The sequence below is a fragment of the Sus scrofa genome, chromosome 3 (assembly GCF_054392235.1).
Source record: "Sus scrofa isolate SSC_HxYL_T2T_F1_AM1 chromosome 3, Sscrofa_HxYL_maternal_Yorkshire_Landrace_v2.0, whole genome shotgun sequence".
Lineage (NCBI taxonomy): Eukaryota > Metazoa > Chordata > Mammalia > Artiodactyla > Suidae > Sus > Sus scrofa.
In genome coordinates, this window is record NC_139385.1 from 89344455 (window position 1) to 89367487 (window position 23033).

Sequence of the window (23033 nt, forward strand, 5' to 3'; positions counted from 1 at the left end):
AAGTTTGTCTTAGGTTTTTGTTTTTGTTTTTTTTTTTAAATTGGGGCTTTTAGATACACACTTTACGCTTTTAGATGTACACCATCCATGTAATTATAGGTGATTAAAAATAATTCTTACCTAGTCATAGTAACATTTGCAGTAATTAAAACAGGGGATTTTTTAAAACTGTAATTTATTTCTCATAATTTGGTTGTTTGTGCTGCAGTCAACACTAAAGAGGAAGCATGATCATTATCTTTCATCTTGGTTTCTATTCAGTTTCACTTTCCAAACTCCGGAGTCGACCAAAGAAATACTGTCCTTTACATTTAAGAAAAAAGACATATGTGAATATAAGCATTTTTATATGCCTTTTTAAAAGACTTTAGAGCAACAAAATTGAGAGTGCGGAGATTTTCTGTTAGCCCGCAGGAGAGAAGAAAAGATGGTCAATTGGAACAGTGAAGTCTCAAGCAGGTTTTGTTGACCAGAGGAGTGGCCAGGAGCCCTGAGAATGGAGAACTCAGGCTCCCCGCTGATCAGGGAGAGCTAGGTTTTATAGGGCAGGGGTTGAGTACTGAGTCACGTAGTTATGGGATGGTGGTGGGGATCTGGTCAAGGTGATACGTTTAATTTGGGGGGGGGGGGGCTCACCATCCGAAAATGGAAGTTCCCAGCCTAGGGGTCGAATCAGAGCACAGCAATGCCAGATCCAAGCCACGTCTGCCACCTACACCATAGCTCATGGCAATGCCAGATCCTTAACCCACTGAGTGAGGCCAGGGATGGAAATGGCATCCACACGGCTACTAGTCAATTCATTTCCACTGTACCACAACGGGAACTCCCAACAGTTTTAATCTTTAGCTGGCCGGAAGGCTATCTTTGTTTTAGGGAACTCAACCGTCCAGATGGATCTGTCCGACAGTGTTCTGAGGTGGCGACAAGTCCGGGCTGGAGCGGATCTATAACTCATGATGACACTTTTATGGCTGCTTTGTTGCTCAGAGTTTCCACCTAAGATTCTTCCCTGTTTTTAATAGGAAAAGGGGTGAAGGTCTCTTCTTCTGCAGCTTCTTCCTGCTGATCAGAGGCATCAGTTGGGGGGTAAGGGAATCTGGTGGTATCCGTAGTTCTGTAAAGCCAGGATCAAGTTGACTCGCTTGTCTGTGACTGATTCAGTGGTTCTCCGAAAAAAAGAAGAAAACATACGAAACGGGCAGCCCAGCCATTAGGAGAAGGAAGAGAAAGATGAGAGGTGTGTGAATGGGGGCAGAAGGCCAGAAGCCCTGGGCCCCCTGTTGTTGGAACCAGGTTGCTTGTTCTCTTAGGCGTTTTATGCCTTCTCTGACCAGTCCTGATTCGTTTTTGTTTTTTGCTTTTTTGGGGCCACATCTGAGGCATATGGAAGTTCCCAGGCTAGGGGTCCAATCGGAGCTATAGTTGCAGGCCACAGCAACAACAACAGCAACTCAGGTTCTGAGCCGCATCTCCGACCTATCCACAGTTCACAGCGATGCCAGATCCCCAACCCACTGAGCGAGGCCAGGGATTGAACCTGCATCCTCATGGATACGAGTTGGATTCATTTCCCCTGTGCCACAGCAGGAACTCCCTGATTTGTTTTTATAAAAGCAACAACTCTCCTGCAGGGCGACACAAACTCCCCCTTTTCCTGCTGTGAGAAGGTCTAATCCTTGTCTATTTTGTAGTACTACTGTGGCCAGGGAGTCAATTTGATCTTGTAAATAGGCCAATCATCAGTTATTTCCTTGAGGGCCTTAGATATTTGTTGTGATAACAGTGAGTAGCGGTGAGTGGCTACTCCCAGACCCGCTGTACCTGTTCAACTGCAGTTGTGATTCCTATCCTGGCCAATAGGGGTAGTAAATGTATTGCTCTTTTTGGCCTTAATAAAAATTGAGATGGGAATTGGGATGGCATCTGCTTCTAGAGAATATTGGATGGCTGGGGCAAGAAAGGCTAAATTACAAGATTCAGTCCAGTTAGTTGGTAGACGTGCATATGTACTGTTAGCGCAGAGAAACTAGGAATGAATGGCAAAAAGTGGTGTCAAAGAGTATGCAGATGACAAGTGCAGTCTGTTGACGTGCAGTGGGTAATCCATCTACCCCCCTATAGAGGTGGGGGAGGTGTAGGTAATACCCTGAAAACTAGGTAGTACCGAGTATGATGCCCCCATGTCTAGTAAGAATGAAATAGTCTTACCTGCTACTGCCACAGAGACCTGAGGAACAGAGTGGTGGTAAGAGGGTGGGGGCCCGGTGGCCTCAGGCCCCATCAGTCTTCTGTGGCCAGGGCCAATAAGTTGTGCATGTTGATCGTCTCCGTGGCTGGGGGTTTCGTGGGGGAGACAATGGGCTGCCCAGGCTTCCCACAGTCCACCTTCTAGTGTCTGGTTTGGCCGCATTTAGGGCAAGAGCCTTGTGGAGGCCTCGGATTGGGTCATTCCTGTGCCCAATGTCCCTCAAAACCACATTTGAAACAGGCCCCTGGTGGAGAGATTATTTTACTCTTTGTGTTTAATAAGCCTCGTGAGGGTCCTCAGTTTATTTTTTGAGGATTTCCTTGAAGGGCAGCAGCAAGAAGCTGGTATTTTGTCATCGATCGTTTTAGTTTGGGGGGCTTTTCTTCTTCCTCTCTAGTATTAAAGACCTTGAAGACAGCTTTAATAAGGTCCCTTTGTGGAGTCAGAAGGCCATCTTCTAGCTTTTGTAGTTTCATTTTATATCTGGTATTGAGTGAAAGATAAAGTGTAAGTGAAGATAGTCTGACCTTCCTCACTTTATAGGCTTACGGTGGTGTATTTGAGAATTGCCTCTGTAAGTCGGGACATAAAAAGAGCTGGATTGGGAGTTCCCATCATGACACAGTGGTTAACGAATCCAACTAGGAACCATGAGGTTTCGGGTTTGATCCTGGCCTCGCTCAGTGGGTTAAGGATCCGGCATTGCCGTGAGCTGTGGTGTAGGTCGCAGACGCGGCTCAGATCCTGCGTTGCTGTGGCTCTGGTGTAGGCCAGTGGCTGGCTACAGCTCTGATTAGACCCCTAGCCTGGGAACCTCCACATGCCGAGGGAGCGGCCCAAGAAATGGCAAAAAGGCAAAACAAAAAACAAAAAACAAACAAAAACAAAAACTGAATTTTCTTGGGGCTCTTGTGTTATTTTTCTAATTTTATCATAATCAACTATTTTTAGTGAGTTTTTTTTTTTTTTTTTTTTTTTTTTGGTCTTTTTGTCCTTTTAGGGCCATACCTGTGGCATATGGAGGTTCCCAGGTTCGGGGGCTGATCGGAGCTGTAGCCACCGGCATACACCACAGCTACAGCAACGCCGGATCCAAGCCGCGTCTGTGACCTACACCACAGCTCACGTCAATGCTGGATCTTTAATGCACTGATTGAGGCCAGGGATTGGATTTGTTTCCACTGTGCCATGACAGGAACTCCCCTAGTGAAGATTTTTTTCATTCCCTCTATTAGGCAGGAGATAAAGTGGCCTCTCTTTTGCCTGCCTGGGGAGTCTGTTTGATAATTCCAATTAAGGTCCACACAAGGGATGGCCAGCGTTCTAATGGGATTGTTAGCAGAGTCTTGAGTATGTAAGGTGTCTGCATGAGCTTGAGCTGCCAGCCAAATTCGTTCCTTCTTCTGGGAGGAGAGAGTAGAGCTAAGGATAACATAAACATCTTGCCAGGTCAGGTCGTAGGTGTGGGTGAAATATTGGAATTCTTTTGTGTAAATAGTGGGGTCTCAGGTAAAGAAGCTGAGGCATTTTGCTATTTGAGGCAAGTCTCCCAGAGAGAAAGGAACATGAACTCTGACAATGCCTTTGGCTCCTGTGACTTCTCTTAAAGGAAGGAGAGGTGCCTCTGAAGATTGTGTTGTGTGGGATCTGGTCGCTGGAGTTAGGGGAGAAAGAAGGATTATGGCTGGGAGGAGGGGGTATATTCTGGCACAGGGGTCCAGGGTCATGAGGAATCAAAGGGGGAGCTGCAGCATCTACGGGGTCACAGTCAGAAATGGAAGAAGCGTAGGGAGGAGGAGTTTTGGGTTCGGCTTGTTGGGAGGGTGGGGAGAGACCACGAGGAGGATGTTCATTTAGTAGGAGAACTGGTGAGAGTTACAGTCAGAGCAAAGAGGGCTGGGACCTTGCGTAGACAAAAGCCTGGATATTGTGAACTGCTGACCATTTCCCATTGCTTTGAAGAAAATTTTCTAGATCACATCAAAGTTGATAATCAAATGTGCTATTCTCAGGCCATTATCTAATTTGGCTTCCATTATCTAATTTATATAGGGGCCAGGCCACATTGCAGAAGAAAATGAGCCACTTGGGCTTAATACCTAGGTGGAGTCCCAGAGTTGAAAGATTATGAAGAAGACACTCGAGAGGTGTATCCAGTGGAGGGAAAGAAGAGGAGGCACCCATAGTGTTAATTTGGGAGTGGAAGGCCGGTACATGGAACCTGTTAGCCCACCTAGGTGCTCTGAGACGCGTCCCCCGAGAAGGCCTAGGATCTGAAGTATCGAGTCCACCCAGACAATCAGAGGGGTGTCCCCTAGGAAAACCTGGGATCTGAGACAGAGGCTCTCCCTGATCGGAAACATCTTTCCAGAGGAGAGGGAGCAACTGGCCCCTGGGACCAGTCGGGCCCCAGCTGACTGGATGTCCAGATTTTAGGAGAGTAGTATCAGTCTGGGTTGGAGATGAAAAAAATAGGACAGCTCCCTATTCACTCACCTTCCACTTGTCCTGAAACAAAGGTCGGTGTGGCGTTCATCATGGCCTGTATTCATCGGAAGTCACTTGAGACCTCAGAGCTCTACAGTCACAAAGAAGAGAGAGAGACTTTCACTCATCAGAGTGGTAGTTACTGGGAGAAAGAGCTAAAGAAAACTTCCGAGCTCACCAGGGAGTAGCCCTGGCCTGAGTCTTTAATTGTTCCCATAGCCTCACTCTTTACTCAAAGTCTCTTCGGTTTAGGAGATAGAAAGCAGGAAAAGAGTTTAAGAACAGAGGAGGTTTCCCCCCTTTTGGGTTAAGACTACTTGCCCTAGGACCTAGAAGGACCTTCAGAAGACCCCAGCGAGTGGCCCTGGCTGGTGTCTTCGTTGTCCATCCCAGCCTTAGAGCATTTGTGGAAACCTGGAAATGAGACAGGGAGGGCCGAGTACCCCTCCCAGGTTTCGACACCAAAATGTTAGTGCCCAGGAGAGAAGACAAGATGGTCAGCTGGAGCAGTGAGGTCTCAAGCAAGTTTAATTAACCAGAGAAGTAGCCAGGAGCCCTGAGAATGGAGAACTCAGGCTCCCCACTGATCAGGGAGAGCTAGGTTTTATAGGGCAGGGGTCGCGTACTGAGTCACATAGTCGTGGGATGGCAGTGGGGATCTGGTCAGGGTGATAGGTTTAATCTTTCGCTGGCTGGAAGGCTATCTTTGTTTTAGGAAACGCAACCGTCCAGATGGAAATGTCGACAATGTTTTGAGGTGGTGACAAGTCCGGGCTGGAGCGGATCTATAACTCATGATGACACCTTTATGGCTGCTTTGTTGCTAAGACCCTCTCCCCCCTACACAAGCATAGCCTCCTCCATTATCAACATCACTCACCAGAACGGTACATTTTTTACCAAGGACGAGCCGACACTGACATTATGGTCACCCAAAGTCCATAGTTTATCTTAAGGTTCATTCTTGGCATCGTACATTCTATGGGTTTGGACAACTGTATAACAACATGTATTCATCTTTATAATGTCACACAAAGTATTTTCAGTGCTCTAAAAATCCTCTCAGTTCTGTATAGGCCTCTTATTAAAAGCCTAGCTAAACCACAGATTTGTTACCATGCAGGCAATTCCAAGACCACAAAATGCAAGCAGAATATCCAATGTGCCATTTTTGCTAATACCTTGTGTATAAAGTGAGGGATGTCTATAAAAACAATATAGTTGACCCTTGAACAAAGTGAGGGTGTTGGAACACTGACCCTCCCACCCTCTGTGCAGTCAAAAAGTATAATTTAAGTGGGACCTTCGTCTTTCCATGGGGTTCCTCTGTATCCAAGTTTTCGCATCCTGTAGTACTGTAGTATTTACTATTGAAAGAAATTCTCCTATAAGTGCACCCACACAGTTCAAACCTGTGTTATTCAAAGGTCAACTGTATTATAACATGATTTTGCTGTGGAGAATACTGGGCCCTGTTACTATAGAAGGCTTTAATAAAGATAAGAATGACCACAATAGCAATTGTTTTTTGTTTGTTTGTTTTATTCTTTTTAGGGCTGCACCTGCAGCACATGGAGGGTCCCAGGCTAGGGGTCAAACTGAAGCTGCAGCTACTGACCTACACCACAGTCATAGCAACACTGGATCTGAGCCGCGTCTGGGACCTACACATCAGCTCATGGCAACACCAGATTCCTAACCCACTGAGGGAGGTCAGGGATCAAACCCGCTTCCTCACGGATACTAGTCGGGTTTGTTGCCACTGGGCCACATTGGGAACTCCCAAAACAATCTCTTTTTGTACCGTTAGTGAGGTATCTTCTAAACACTGTTAAGTGAAAAAAAAAGAAAGATGCAGAAAGAGTATAAAATACACTACAAAAATCAATATAAATGCATATATTAACTTATATATATAAATGTATATTTTTATGGGAATATTTATGAAACTGGTAGCAATGTTTGACTCCTGGGAGGTGACCAGGAGGCTAGGAGGGGAGAGAAACTTATCTATCATTCTATTATCTGTCCTTTTATATCTTTGAATTTTGTTACATGAGCATGTACCATCTATTAAAAATTTTTTAGCCTAAAAATACATTTAAAGGCCTTTCTAAATTTACCCACATATGGTAGATCTCAGTTTAATTTGTAGAAGTTCAATATTTTGCATTATTATAAATATTTTAAAGAAGTTTACTGTGATGAAATAGAACAAAACTAAACTAAATTAGCATTTATCCTCAGCCCTTTTAACCTAGCTCTACCTGATCTGTGAATCATTATAGAAATGCTCTGCCCAGAGGTTGCTAGAACTCTATTATCAGCATTTTAAAAAAAGATGCTCAGTTATTGATTTTTTTTTTTTATCTATTCTTGTGGCATCTTACCAAGGAAAGAAATGGCAATGTTAAAGTTCATTGAGTATCTATTATAAAATAATTAGAGAGATTTATAACTCATCCATTTTGTTGCACCAGACTATCAGTTAAAACAAAGGCATGTTTGGAGTTCCCGTCATGGCTCAGTGGTCGATGAATCCGACTAGGAACCATGAGGTTGCGGGTTCGATCCCTGGCCTTGCTCAGTGGGTTAATGATCTGGCATTGCTGTGAGCTGTGGTATAGGTTGCAGATGTAGCTCGGATTCCATGTTGCTGTGGCTCTGGTGTAGGTCATCGGCTGCAGCTCCGATTAGACCCCTAGCCTGGGAACCTCCATATGCCGCCGGAGCGGCCCAAGAAATGGCAAAAAGACGAAACAAACAAACAAACAAAAACAAAGGCATGTTTATCAGAATCCATATTTCCTACAATGACTTTCTATACTGGAGATCACATGGTTATACTTCAAACTATTCCAGTGGGGTTATGTACAGAGTGCTTCTGCCTTTTTAAAAAAGTGATAGAAAAAAAAAAAAAAAAGAAGGCATTGCGGTAGACGAGGGGCATGCACTATAGGGTAATATCAGAAATAAGCCAAATTATTTATGTTTTCAATTCCATTGTAGATATTCTTCCCCTCCCCTTTCTGGCTTTATTGAGATATAATTGACATATAGTATTGTATAAGTTTAAGGTGTAGGAAGTGTTGACTTGATACAGTTACATATTGCAAAATAACTTCGTAGGTATTTTTTACTCATGTAATTTTGTGCTGTAACTCTTTAGTATGACCACAGGGATGGGTACAGGATTGACTTTGCCAGGGTGGTTTCCTTCAGAGGACTCAGCACCAATGCCTTGTGATGAAGATGATGTTGAAGACAAGGAGGAGGTGGAGGAGGAGTATCTTTGAACAGACAGAAATATTGCTGTTCACGAGTATATAAGCTATGTAGAGTACTTTACCAGTCTGGCAGATAAAAAGAGCTCAAACTAGAATTATTATTGGAATGAGGAGAGGTTTACAATAGTTTCCGGAGTCACAAGTGGTGTTTGGAGTCATAGGAGAGGGCTCCCACATTCCACTTTCTTAAGAACTGCCAAGTCCTTGTGCAAGTTTCCCCCCTTCATGACCGCCAAAGTGAACCCCTTTCATGATTCACACTATCTTGAGGTGTCAGCTAGAGAAAGCTTGAATTAATGTTCAAGTTAGCTTGAATTAATATTTTTAAACTCTCTATACATTATATTGTATATTATAATACATAATATGTATTACTATATTACATATGACACATTATAGTAATATGTACAGTTTTTAAAACATTAATTCAAGCTAACTTTGCTTTCTCCTTTAGCTTATCTTTGCCCTAGCAATAATCATGGCTTTTAGGTGTCAGTGACATATATAACATGAATATAATATTAGAATAAAATATACTATGTATATAATATTAGAATTAAAAGACTATTTATCTGTGAACTTTCTGAAAGTATCTCTTGTAGCATGTTGACCCAATCACCATGTAACTGATTGTCTGGCCATAACTGGAAGAGGACCTTATAAGACACCTGGCAGCTACTACTGCCCTATAGCATCCTAGATTTGGTTTGGGGTGGCTGCCCCCAAAGCTGTAAGAAAATGATAATCACCTGTGACTCATGCTGCGAGGCAGACACTTTCAGAGCAAAAAGCTTTCCCAGCTCCTGGCCATGCATGATTAGACCTGCATATATTCATGTGTCTGTGTATCCATATTCTGGTGGATGCTTGCATTGCTGCTGGTCTCAGCTTAGAAATGACACTGTCCAATACATATACTCCAGTTAACTATTTAAGAACACGATTACATTAGTCAAAGGGGTGGGAGTGTTTGGTGGAAAGGGCCCCAGTTTGAATAATTTGTCCGGCAAAGCCTCAGGATACAGAAGAGTGAGGCTGTAGAAAACCTTATCTTTTGGAACTGGCCTAAGATATACGGACCTATATTATATCATGCATACAAAAGGATATAAGGTATACCTCATTTTTACTGGGCTTCAATTTATTGAACTTTGTAGATATGGTGTGGGGTTTTTTGTTTTGTTTTTTGTTTTTGTTCATTTGTTTGTTTTACAAATTGAAGGTTTGTGGCAACCCTGCATAAAACAAGTCTATTGGTGCCATTTTTCCAATAGCACACAATAGCATTTGTTCACTTTGTGCCCCTCTCTGTGCAAATTTTGGTAATTCTTGAAATAATTCAGGCCTTTCCTTGTTACTACATTCGTTATGGAGATCTGTGATCAATGATCTTTGATGTTGCTATGGTTTGGGGGCACCACAAACCACGCCCCAAAAGACACAAACTTAATTGATGAATGTTGTGTGTATTCTGACTCCTCTAGCCAACCTCCTCGTCTCTCTCTCCTCCAGGACCTTCCTACTCCCTGAGGCACAACAATGTTGAAATTAGACCAGTTAATAACCCTACAATGGTCTCTAAATGTTCAAGTGAAAGGAAGAGTCACATGACTTTCACTTTAAATCAAAAGCTAGAGATGATTAAGCTTAGTGAGAAACGCATGTCAGAAGCCAAGATAGGCTGAAAGCTAAGCCAAGTTGTGAATGCAAAGGAAAAGTTCTTGAAGAATATTAAAAGTGCTATTCCAATGAATACACATGATAAGAAAACAAAAGAGACTTATTGCTGATACGGAGGAAGTTTAGTGGTCTGAATAGAAGATCAAATCAGCCACAACATTCCCTTAAGCCAAAACTTAATCCAGAGAAGGACCTAACTCTTCAATTCTGTGAAGGCTGAGAGAGAGGAGGAAGCTGAAGAAAAGTCTGAAGCTAGCAGAAGTTGGCTCTGAGGTCTAAGGAAAGAAGCTGTTTCTAGAACATAAATGTGCAGGGTGAAGCAGGAAGTGCTGACATAGAAGCAGCTGCAAGTTATCCAGAAGGTCTAGCTGAGATACTTAATGAAGATGGTTACACTAAACAACAACAGATTTTCAGTGTGGATGAAACAGCCTTCTATTGGAAGAAGACACCATCTAGGACTTTCATAGCTAGAGAGGAGAAGTCAGAGCCTCGTTTCAAAGCTTCAAAGGACATTATCAGAGGCTAACGTAGCTGGTGACTTGAAATTGAAGCCAATGCTAATTTACCATTCCAAAAATCCTAGAGCCCTTAAGAATTATGCTAAATTTACTCTGCCTGTGCCCTATAAATGGAACAACAAAGCCTGGATGACAGCACATCTGTTTACAATAAGATTTACTATTTTAAGACGTTGAGACTTAGTGCTCAGAAAGAAAGATTCCTTTCAAAACATTACTGCTCGTTGACAATGCGCCTGGTCACCCAAGAACTCTGATGGAGATGTACAATGAGATTAATACCGTTTCCATGCCTACTAACAGAACATCCATTCTGCAGCCCATGGATCAAAGAATAATTTCTACTTTCGAGTCTTACTGAAGAAATACATTTCATAAGGTTATCCCTGCCACAGATAGTGATGCCTTTGATGGATCTGAGCAAAGTCAATTGAAAACCTTATGGGGAGTTCCTGTAGTGGCACAGCAGACATGAATCCAACTGGGAACCATGAGGTTTCAGTTTCGGTCCCTGGCCTGGATCACTGGGTTAAGAATCTAGCATTGCTGTGAGCTGTGGTGTAGGCCTGCAGCTGTAGCTCTAATCGACCCCTAACCTGGGAACTTCCATGTGCCACGAGTGCAGCACTAAAAAGCCAAAAAAAGAAAAAAAAAAGAAAAAGAAAAAAGAAAACCTTCTGAAAAGGATTCATGATTCTAGATGCCATTAATAACATTTGTGATTCATGGGAAGAGGTCAAAATATCAGCAAGAATTTTGAAGAAGTTGATTTCAACTCTCATGGTTGACTTTGAGGAGTTCAAGACTTCAGTGGAAGAAGTGCAGTGAAAACAGCAGGAAAACTAGACTTAGACGTGAAGCCTGAAGATGTGACTGAATTGCTGTAATGTCATGAGGAAACTTTAACAGATGAGGAGTTGTTTTTTAGGGATGAGCAAAGAAACTGGTTGTTTTTTTTTGTTGTTGTTGTTGTTGTTTGTCTTTTCTAGGGCTGCTCCTGAAACATATGGAGGTTCCCAGGATAGGGGTCAAATCGGAGCTGTAGCCTCCGGCCTGCGCCAGAGCCACAGCAACATGGGATCCGAGCCGTGTCTGCAACCTACACCACAGCTCACGGCAATGCCGGGTCCTCAACCCACTGAGCAAGGGCAGGGATCGAACCCTCAACCTCATGGTTCCTAGTGGGATCCGTGAACCACTGTGCCACAATGGGAACTCCAGAAACTGGCTTCTTGAGATGGAATCTACTCCTGGTGAAGATGCTGTGAAGATTGGTGAAATGACAACAGAGGATTTAAAATATTACGTAAACCTAGTAGATAAAGGCAGCAGCAGGGTTTGAGAGGATTAAGTCCAATTTTGAAAGAAGTTCTACCATGGGTAAAACTCTACTAAACAGGCTGCAGAGAAATTGTGAAAGGTAGAATCAATTGATCTGGCAAACTTCATTGCCTTACTCTTTTTTTTTTTTTTTTTTTTTTTGGTTTTTGGTTTTTGTTGTTGTTGTTGTTTTTGCTTTTTAGGGCCCTATCCGGGGCATACAGAGGTTCCCAGGCTAGGGGTCCAATCGGAGCTGCCAGCCCACATCACAGCCAGAGCAATGCCAGATTCTTAACCCACGGAGTGAGGCCAGGGATTAAATCTGCAACCTCATGGTTCCTAGTCAGATTCGTTTCCGCTGCGCCACAATGGGAACTCTCATTGCCTTATTCTAAGAAATTGTCAGTCACCCCAGCCTTCAGCAGCCACCACCCATCAACATCAGGGCAAGATCCTACATTAGCAAAGAAATCACAACTTGCTCAAGGCTCAGGTGATGATTAGTGTTTTTTATTTTTTGTCTTTTTAGTGCTACACCCATGGGCATATGGAGGTTCCCAGGCTAGGGGTTGAATCGGAGCTGTAGCCACTGGCTGCGCCACAGCCATAGCAATGCCAGATCTGAGCCACGTCTATGACCTACACCAAAGGTCATGGCAATGCCAGATCCCTAATCCACTGAGTGAGACCAGGGACCGAACCCGAGTCCTCAGGGATACTAGTCAGGTGTGTTACCACTGCGCCACGACAGGAACTCCCTTGATTTTATTTTTGAACCTATGTTTTGCATGCGAAGTCCAGCGGGGCATGAGCGGAGGACATATGCATGTGGTGTATGGCTGCTGTTCTTGTTGCCCCATGAGCACAGAATTCTGGTTGTCCCACATGCTTGGGAGCTCAGCAAGATGGGAGCAGTGTTTCATCTTTGACTGAATAAGTGTGGGTGCTGACAGCCCTGAGAGTTCTTGCCTTCCATTCAAACCAGGACTTGTTTTGAAGACAGGAAAAGGGCAATGGTATTCTAAAGACAGGAACAGTTAAGGAAACTTATATCCTTTTTTACTTTTGATACTCCTTGTATTAGCCAATCACATATGCTGAACATGAAGATATAGAAGGGAAGGGAAATACAGGGCACCCTAAGAGTTCCAGTCATGGTGCAGCAGAAACAAATCCGACTAGGAACCATGAAGTTGTGGGTTTCATCCCTGGCCGTGTTCAGTGGGTTAAGGATCTAGTGTTGCTGTGGCTGCGGCGTAGGCTGGCAGCTATAGTTCCAGTTTGACCCCTAGCGTGGGAACCTCCATATGCCGGGGGTGCAGCCCTAAAAAGACAAAAACAAAAACAAAAACAAAAAAAAACAAAAAAAAACAGGCACCCCATAGTTCCTTTTCCATTCAGTGCTTAGACATCAGTAAGTTGAAGGCAGGGTTCGATCCCTGGCCTGGGAAATTCCACATCCTATGAGTGTAGCCAAAATAAATAAATAAATAATAGTGAGATTAAAAAAAAAAACAGCTGAATTAGTTTTGTGCAGCATTTCCACTGTTCTGGTAAGAAGGAAATATATAATCACCTACTAGTTACAAAATATGAATTAGATATTTTTAGTGATTCTGCTCATAAGTTAAATGCGCTGATATTTGCATTTAAAACTGCTATTTTGGGAGTTCCTGCTGTGGCACAGTGGGTTAAGGATCCGACTGTAACCACGGGGTTCATTGAAGAATCACGGGTTTGATCCCATGCCTGGCGCAGTGGGTTAAAAGATCCAGCATTGCCACAGCCTGAAGCAGGTCTCAGCTGCAGCTCAGATTCAATCCCTGGCCCAGGAATTTCCATATGCCATAGGTGTGGCAAAAACAAAACCAAAAAAACCCCTGATATTTCACAATAGAAAAATAATAAAATTCGGGCTAATAATTTTGATTTTTGCTTACTTAGAATAACATTAAATAACATTTTTTAAAAAACCTGGCAAGTTGAGAGAGAGAGACTGTGGAAGAAAGGGAAAACATTTAATAGCACTTTTTTCAGGCCCTAAACATTATAGTTTCATATCTATCATTTATGTTGTCTTGTAGCTCATGGAAACCCAAGCCTTTTTTTCTAAAACTTGTCTCTGCTGTGAGTTCGAAAGCCCATTTTGAAACCTGGAAGTTAAGAGATGACTCTACTCTCTAAATCTTTGCTGTGCAATTTCTATACCCTGAGGGAACAGGCTGGGGTAGAGGAAATGCAGAAAAACCACACTGAATACTGCCCCCTCATTAAAAACAAAAACAGAAGGACTATAAATTCCTTGAAGGCAAGGACTTTCTTCCCCTTGGGTTACCATAGTACTCTCCTATAGCAGGGCCTTGATAGCTGTCCTTTTCCTCAGTAAGTGTTTGCTCAGTTAAATTTAAAACACCCTTTTCGTCATGCTATTCCAGTTCTCAAACACCTTGAAAGGCTCCCTGTTGCCTTATCCTATGGATTGAAACACTAGGTCAGGCATTTAAGGTTCTATAATCTGGGGTCAATCTACTTTTCTGAATTCATCTCCCAAGACTCCCTAGACCCCGGCAAAGTAATGGTTGAACAAATATGGAATGATTGGATTACACAGCTCCTAGGAGGTACAGAAACTACAGATGGATAAATCATTAGCCTTTTTAGGGTTAGGTTTAGGTAATAGATGTGAGCTAACATTAATGTCCCAATACTGTGATGAGTGTTACAGACCGTAAATAGGAGTCCTGAGATATGCAATCCTGCAGACGATCATCTCTGCCAGATCACATTCTGCTTCTGCAGAAATCAGGGACCCAGAGCCAGTCAGAGAGAAGCCTGCAGCTGTTGCTCAGTCTGCTAGGAAGAAGTGTGGGCCGCTGGGCTTCCTGTACTCTCTGCCTGTGGAGCTTCCAACCTGGGCTCAGGGAAGCTCCCTGAAGGCCATGAAATCATAGCCATTACTAAGTGTTAGAACTTCATATGGTGGTAATGAGCCATTAAGGGAAGATTTAGGGAGTTCCCACTGTGAGAACTCCCACAGTGGGTTAAGAATCTGACTGCAGTGGTTCTAGTCACTGTGAAGGTGCGGGTTCAGTACCTCGCCTAGGAAGTTCCTAACTTCTGCAGCAGTGTGGCCATTAAAAAAAAAAAAAAGAAAAAGAAAAGGAAAGCTTTGGGCATAGATAGGCTTTTAGGCAGTATAACCCAAACAGGGGCTATTCTCAGTGTACTTTTGTGGTGATCAATTGCGTTTCCAAAATGCACACGTTGGGGGAGATTCATAACCTGAGAGGGCTGGGAGAAACTTCAAGAGTCATTGCATCCATTCCCGTCTTTAGGTTAGAAAACCCCTAAATATTTTTGGAAAATTACCTATCTATCCCCAAACCTTCTGGTAACTCCTTCACTTGTTTGTCAACCCTGATTTCAGGGAGCTATTACTGCTATCTAACCTAAATCTCTACAGCTCATTGTCTTTTTCCATCTCCTGTCTCTCCATCAACTTTAAAAGGCTTTTGTATCTACCGCTATTGACACAAAGCTAATACTACAGTTACTACTGTTGTTTCATCCTTATGTTTATTATTAGCAATGACAGCACACTAGGAGGTATATAAAAACATAAGCAAACACATTTTTAGGTCAGTGTTTTTATTTTTATTTCTTTTTTGGCTGCACTTGCGACATATGGAAGTACTCAGGCCGGGGACTGAATCTGAGCTGCAGCTGCAACCTATGCCACAGCTGTGGCAAGACCAGATCCTTAACCCACTGTGATGGGCCGGGATAGAAACAGCATCTCAGCAGAGACCTGAGCTGCTGCAAAGGCAAATCTGGATCCTTAGCCCCCTGCATCACAGCAGGAACTCCTCAAGCTTTTTATTTTTAACTTTTTTTCTGTTTTTTGTCTTTTTAGGGCAACATCTGCAGCATATGGAGGTTCCCCAGCTAGGGGTCCAAATAGAGCTGTAGCCGCCGGCCTACGCCACAGCCACAGCAACTTGGGATCTGAGCTGCTGTTTGGTGACCTACACCACAGCTCATGGCAATGCTGGATCCTTAACCCACTGAGCAAGGCCAGGGATCAAACCTGCATCCTCATGGATACTAGTCGGGTTCGTTAACCACTGAGCCACGACAGAAACTCCCTCCTCAAGCTTTTTAAAATCCAGTAATGTTTGGGTGTTCCTAACTTGGAAATGGGTAACACAGTGGCAAAGTTGTATTCTACAACTCTGACTGTGGCCCACTCCTCAAGGGCCATCACTCCTCTCCCACCCAGCCTGGGAAGGAAACTTAGAAGCAGATAAATGTATATTAAACATACGTGGGGGAGCAGAGAGGTGAAAGGAGACACCATGTGGGAGAAACTGTGGGGGGGCCTGCATGAAAACTGCCACAATTTCATGTGACAACTGGAAGGAAATAGTTGAGTCAGAAGTGAGTCGTGGTAGCACCTTTCTTATCCTTCCCTCAAAGTGCCCCAGCTAAGAGAAGAAATGAAAAACATTGATGCACCTTCTAATGAAAGACATACCAATGCCTGGAACTTAAGGCCATCCTGTTGTTTCTCACCCTTTTTCACTTATAAAATATTTAAAAGATTTATTTACCCATGTTGCAAGATGTACACTTAGTGCATTACTTCCAAAAGCTGCATGTTATTCCACAGCATCTGCTACACTTTATCTACCTTTTGTATTGTACAGGTAATACATACTAAGTTTACCTATAATACGCTGCTACTTCAAGAGCTGCTGTGATGATTATCCTCAGTTGTGCCCTCTCATGGACTTGTGCAGGAGTTTCTTAGAGGTGTGTATTCCTATGGGTGTAACTGCTGGGCTACCAGAAAAACATATGCTATATTTCATTACTTATTTCCAGGGTAACTCCAAAACGACTGTGCTGGGGAACTTAACTCCCAACAGCAATGCATGAGAGTTCATGCATGCTTCGTCCGCATCCTAGACAACACTTGGTATTTCCCGACTTTCACATTTTTGCCTATTTAAGGGATGTAGTGTCTTGTTTTAATATGCATTTATCTGATTACAAGGAGGGTTGTATATCTCTTCATCTTTTTTTTTTTAATTTAAGTATAGTTGATATACAATATTATGTAAATTGCAAGTGTACAATACAGTGATTTACAATTTTTAAAGGCTATGTTTCATTTATAGTTATTATAAAATATTTGCTATATCCCCCATGTTGTACAATATCTACTTGTTCTACTTCATCTGCTTATTAGTCTCTCAAGCTTCCCTTCTGTAAATTTGCCTGTCATATTTGGCTATTTTTCCCCTGGAAAATAAAAAGGAATTTTTTGTTTTGCAGGGATTCCTAGAGTATTCTAGATATTAATCCCCTATTAATTTGCATTTGGAAATGCCTCTCAATCTATTAACTTTCTCTTAATATGTCTATTACGTTCTTTGTTGAACAGAAGTTTTTTTTTTTTGTTGTTGTTGTTTTTTTTTTTGTCTTTTTAGGCTGCACCCCCAGCATATGGAGGTTTCCAGGCTAGGGATCAAATTGGAGCCATAGCTGCCAGCCTACATCACAGTCACAGCAATGCCAGATCCTTAACCCACTGAGCGAGGCCAGGGTTCAAACCTGCATCCTCATGGATACTAGTCAGGCTCATTTCCACTGAGCCATGATGGGAACTCCGAACAGAAGATTTTAATTTCATCATTCTTTTGGTTTTTAGTTTATGCTTTGAGAGTCTTATTTAAGAAATCCTTTCTTATCCTAAGATTCCAATGCTACCCTTCTGTTTTTACTTATTTTTCCCCTGTGTAGGTTTTTTTCTAAGTTTTATTGAAGTATAGTTGATTTACAATGTTGTGATAATTTCTGCTATACACCAAAGTGATTCAGTTATACATGTATACACATCCATCCTCTTTCAGATTATTTTCTCACATAGGTTATCACAGAATATTGGGTAGAGTTCTCTGGGCTATACAGCAGATTCCCCATTGGCCAATCATTCCATATACCACAGCGTGCATACGTCAATCCCAAACTGTTTTTAATTTTTATTAGTTTTATAGTTTTCTCTTTCACTTTTAGGTTTTCTTTTTTTAGGGCTGCACCTGTAGCATATGGAAGTTCCCTGGATAAGGGTTGAATCAGAGCTGCAGATGCTGGCCTACACCACAGCCACAGGAACATCAGATCTGAGCCACACCTGTGACCTATGCTGCAGCTTTAGGCAATGCCAGATCCTTAACCCACTGAACAAGGCCAGGGATTGAACCTGCATCCCCATGGAGGTTGGGTTCTTAATCCACTAAGCCACAACAGGAACTCCACTTTTAGGGGGTTTATATTCATTGAAATTTCACCTTTGTATATGGTATGAGATAGGTATGCAACTTTTTCTCCATGGTGAACCAATTTTCCCAATGTTATCTATGCTACAAAACCTCTGTGTTAGGTTGGATTATTATTCGAAATCCTTCACATCTTCTCTGCTATGGAATTATACCCTCGTGCCTTTTGCCATGTGGTTCTGTAGCACCTTCCACTAATATGTTGGACTTGGCTATGTGACTTATTTGGTCAATGGAATGTTAGGAGATGTGATGGGAGCAGAAGTGTTAAATGTGAGAGATCTGACTTCACCTCTTGAGCTCCTGTCATTGCCAGAATGAGACGTGATAAAGAGTTTAACTTAACCTGTGTCCTAGAGTGGAGCCCAGCTGAATTCAGCCAAGTTCAACCAAGTCTTGACTAGACCAGACGAGATCAGTAGTCTCAGTTCACACACAGACCTGTGAGAGAGGACAAACAATAGCTATTATAAACTAGTGATATTTTGTTTCATGGTATTATCATTGCAGCACTAGTTGGCTATTTTAACATTATTTCCTCATAGATTTATTTTTTGTTTTGTTTTATTTTTGGCCATGCCTGGCATATGGAAGTTCCCAGGGATGGTACCTGTGCAACAGCAGTGACCCAGGCTGATGCACTGAGAATACTGGATCTTTAACCCACTGTGCCACAAGAGAATTCCCTGATTGGTGATGTTACCATCACATACTAAGGTCTCATAGGAAAATGGGTTGTTTCTGAGTTATCTATTCTGTTCCACTGTTCTACATGTTTGCTACTATGAATTATACTGTCTTATTATCTGGAAGGCTAAATTCCCCTTTATGATTTTTTTTTTCAAAATGACCAGATTATAATGGAATTTAATCTTCCAAATATATTTAAGAATGTTTAATTTCCTCAAATCCTGTTACAAGTTTGAATGGTTTGCATTGTTTATGAACACATTTAGAGGTCATTGATACCTTAATAATGTTACTTGATCCTATCCACAAATATGATATGTATCCCTATTTAGGTCTTCCTTGAAGCCTTTTAATAACATTAACATTTTTTTCCATAAAAATTTTGTGCATTTTTTTCTTCGGTTAATTCCCTAAGACTTCAGCGTTTTGTTGCTATTGCAAATAGAATCTTATTTTCTAGTTTGTTAGTACTAGTGTGTAGGAATACTTTTGGTTTTCATGAATTGATTTTGAATTTGGCCACTTTGCTGTATAAGTTAGGATTAGGTTTGGCCATTTTTAACCACACACACAAACTTGAAATGTGACTCTCACCTATGAAGGAATTCTATCCTTCTCTACTTGGAAATCGTAAACTAGGAAGTTTCACACATATTGTAGATTTATACATAACATCAATGACAGTGATATTTTTAAGCTTATGAATTTACTGACTTCACCATACATTAAGTGTTGTAGTTACAAGGTATGCCTATAGTATTTATGAAAGACAATTTGCCAACTTTATCCCTTTTATTTATTTATTTATTTTTAGGGATTGCCCTGTCAGTGTATAACACAGTCTTGTGCACAAGAAATGTAGAAAGGGAAGTGATCATAAAAGTGAGTGACAGAAACTTTATAGAAGGGAATATATGTGGGAGAAAGGAAACGTGTGGGAAAGGAAAAGAAGGAGAAAGGAAGACACAAAGGTTCCTGAATTTTCAAATGGAAGAAATAAACAGGGGTTTTCAAATCTAATATGTGATATTTTAATATGTATTCAAGTTACCTGGAGTATTTGCTAAAAAAGCAGACATCTAGGACCAACCTACAGAGATGGTGATCTGAGAGAAACCTCAGGAATCTAGGTGGGCCTTAGACAAGAAACACTGGAATTTAAGAAATATTGGAATTTGGAGTTCCCACCTGACTAGTATCCATGAGGACCCAGGTTCAACCCCTGGCCTCTATCAGTGGGTTAAGGATCTGGTGTTGTCGTGAGATCTGGTGTAGGTTGCAGACGCGGCTCAGATCTTGCATTGCTGTGGCTGTGGTGTAGGCCAGTGGCTATAGTTCCGATTAGACCCCAGCCTGGGAACATCCATATGCCACTGCTGTGGCCCTAAAAAGACAAATCCATATGCCACTGCTGTGGCCCTAAAAAGACAAATCCATATGCCACTGCTGTGGCCCTAAAAAGCCAAAAAAAAAAAAAAAAAAAAAAAAAAAAAAGAGAGAGAGAGAGAGAGAGAAAAGAAATATTGGAATTTAAGAAATACCGAAATAGGGTGAGCACAGAATTAGAAAATGACACATGGTGGGGACTGGAGGCATGCCAATAACAACTGACAAGGGAGCAACTTCTGCCACAGGATGCTAACCCTAGCTATTTGGAGATCCTCTGAAAGATACAAGTATATGTCTAGACTCAAAATCTTCTGTGTTTTTAGTACCATCGGCAGTATGTAAGATAATACTGATCAATTATATTTACCTGAGCCTTAAAATGACCTCATGTGAAAGAAATTAGAAACGAACTTTCTAAAATGCACATTCTTTTTTTTTTTTTTTTGTCTTTTTGCCTTTTCCAGGGCTGCTCCCGTGGCATATGGAGGTTCCCAGGCTAGGGGTCAAATTGGAACTATAGCTGCCAGCCTACACCAGAGCCACAGCAAAGCAGGATCCGAGTTGCGTCTTTTTTTTTTTTTTTTTTTTTAATATAGGGAAATGTTTTCTTTCTTTTTTTTTTTTTTTAAGACATTGATTTATTTTATTTATTTATTTTTTTAATTTTTTGCTATTTCTTTGGGCCGCTCCTGCAGCATATGGAGGTTCCCAGGCTAGGGGTTGAATCGGAGCTGTAGCCACCAGCCTATGCCAGAGCCACAGCAACGCGGGATCCGAGCCGCGTCTGCAACCTACACTACAGCTCACGGCAACGCCGGATCGTTAACCCACTGAGCAAGGGCAGGGACCGAACCCGCAACCTCATGGTTCCTAGTCGGGTTCGTTAACCACTGCGCCACGACGGGAACTCCCCGAGTTGCGTCTTTGACCTACACCACAGCTCACGGCAATGCCGGGTCCTCAACCCACTGAGCAAGGGCCGGGATCGAACCCGAAACCTCATGGTTCCTAGTTGGATTCGTTAACCACTGAGCCACAATGGGAACTCCTTTTCTTTCTTTCTTTCTTTCTTTTTTTTTTTTTTTTTTCTGTCTTTCTAGTGCTGTACCTGAGGCATATGGAAGTTCTCAACCTAGGGTTTGAGTTGAAACTGTAGTTGCTGGCCTACATCACATCCATAGCAACGCCAGATACAAGCCACATCTGCAACCTACACAGCAGCTTGTGACAACACCAGATCCTTAACCCACTGTGAGGCCAGGCATCAAAACTGCATCCTAATGGATACTAGTTGGGTTCCTTACCACTAAGCCACAATGGGAACTCCCCATTAACACATTCTTAAATGCAGTATAATAACCCACATGAGAAATGGAGCTGATTTTCCCCACATAAGGGATCCGGTTTGTTCAGAGCATTGCAGGGTGACCTGGCTAAGGGAACATGGTCCACCTCCTGCATCACTATGTCCTGGGGTGAAGATGTTGGACTCCCACACTGCCAAACCCCAAAGAAGTTTCAACACACTGAAAAGCAATGCATACACAATCTGCAGACAAGAGAAGTCTGCATCACAGTCCATTTTCTTAGGTGGATTCAGGACTACAGGCTGAACTCCTGGAATAGGGTAAAATCATAAAGAGAAGAGGTAAGAGGTGTCAGGCTGAGTGTCACAATTAGGGCTTAGGGGAAGGATTCACACTCTAAAATGATAATAATCAAGGAAAGCCTCTACACGACTACAGTAAGCCTGCATGTTCACTTATTATCTCTCCTCTGAATTCCAGACCACTGTATGTTTTAATCTTATAATTATGGGAAAAAAAAAGATCTTCCTCATGTCAAGATCATAAATCAACCCTAGGTCTCTCTAGGTGACTTGGCTATGGAAAATGGATATGGAGTATTTGGATTTGAAAATCTTTTTTTTTCTAGGGATGTGATATGTGGTTTGCCTTTCCTTAGTTTCTTGATAGGAAGCTAATAAATTTCAAATAACCTGCAGAAATGCATCTTGTGGGAAAGAAGATGGATTTCTGCCAGTGTTTTTGCTACTGAGGGCATCTCTATTCAGGTTTATTAGTGATTGCAATTACTTGCAAGTACAAGTATGTGGAAAGCGTTAAGGTTTGTAGAATGGCTGCTAGACAGTAGGCAAGAAATTGAGAAAAAGCCATTGGGAATGGGCAGCCAGAAGATCTAGCAGTAAGCGCGCCTTAGTTTTTGTCAGGGTACCAGGCGAGGAGAGTGGGTAGGAAAGTGGAAGAGTGGTGGAAGAGGAAGGGCTGGAGGAAGCTAATATGTACTCGTACATGTATGAAGAAAACAAACGACAAAGCCCGTACAGCTTCGCTCGTGCCAGTTTAAGAAGTGCCTCTGCTAGAAACTCAATAAAGAAATGGTATGTATTTAGGAGCTGTTTCAACCTGTCCACACCCTTCCCTGACTTCCCCAGAAAACAGGCAAACAAGGAGGCAAATACCATTGCCAAGTCTCTGGCGTCCAGCTCCCTCAGCTCCCAGAACATCACACGGAGCTGTCTTCAAGAGTGGGCACTGCACAGACGTGGGGCAAAGTTTTGACCTGATTCACTCCAAATCTGTCTGCCTCTCAGGGGTGGGGTTTGGCGGTAGGGGCTCCCGGGCAGCTCGAGGCAGAGACTGAGCAGGAGGGGTACAGCAGAAGCAGCAGCGGCAGCCTGCACGCTCAGTAAGGAGCCAACCTCCGCCGTCACCTCCTCCTGCCGGCGCGGAGTCGGAAGCACAGCCAGTCGCTATTGCTGTCACGCCGCCAGCAGCGCGGCCCCTCCCCACCCCGGCACTGCCCCAGCCCTCACACTGTCATTTGCGTGACTGACCCGAACCAGGCGGGAGGGAGGACCCCGGCGCGGGAGGGAGAGGAGAGCAATGACCCGCCCACTCCTTCCCCTCTGGCTCGCGGCGGACACCTTCTCCTCCTCATTGGTCACACATTTGCGTCCATCACCCCCAGGCGGCCCTCGGATTGGTAGAAGGCTCACTTCGGGAGCGAGGAGAGCAGAGTGACTCCGCCGGTCTCCCGCGCCTCC

General features: G+C 42.8%; 1 long non-coding RNA gene across 1 annotated transcript; it reads right to left on the reverse strand.

The window, feature by feature from the left end:
* Positions 1-330: 330 nt before the first annotated feature.
* LOC102160963 (uncharacterized) lies at positions 331-22849 on the reverse strand. Its single transcript, XR_014841810.1, has 5 exons — positions 22449-22849; positions 18234-18328; positions 4748-4829; positions 2212-2734; positions 331-1169 (listed from the first exon to the last, which is right to left on the reverse strand). It is a non-coding gene; the product is annotated as an uncharacterized LOC102160963 (long non-coding RNA).
* Between the last annotated feature and the right edge of the window lie 184 nt (positions 22850-23033).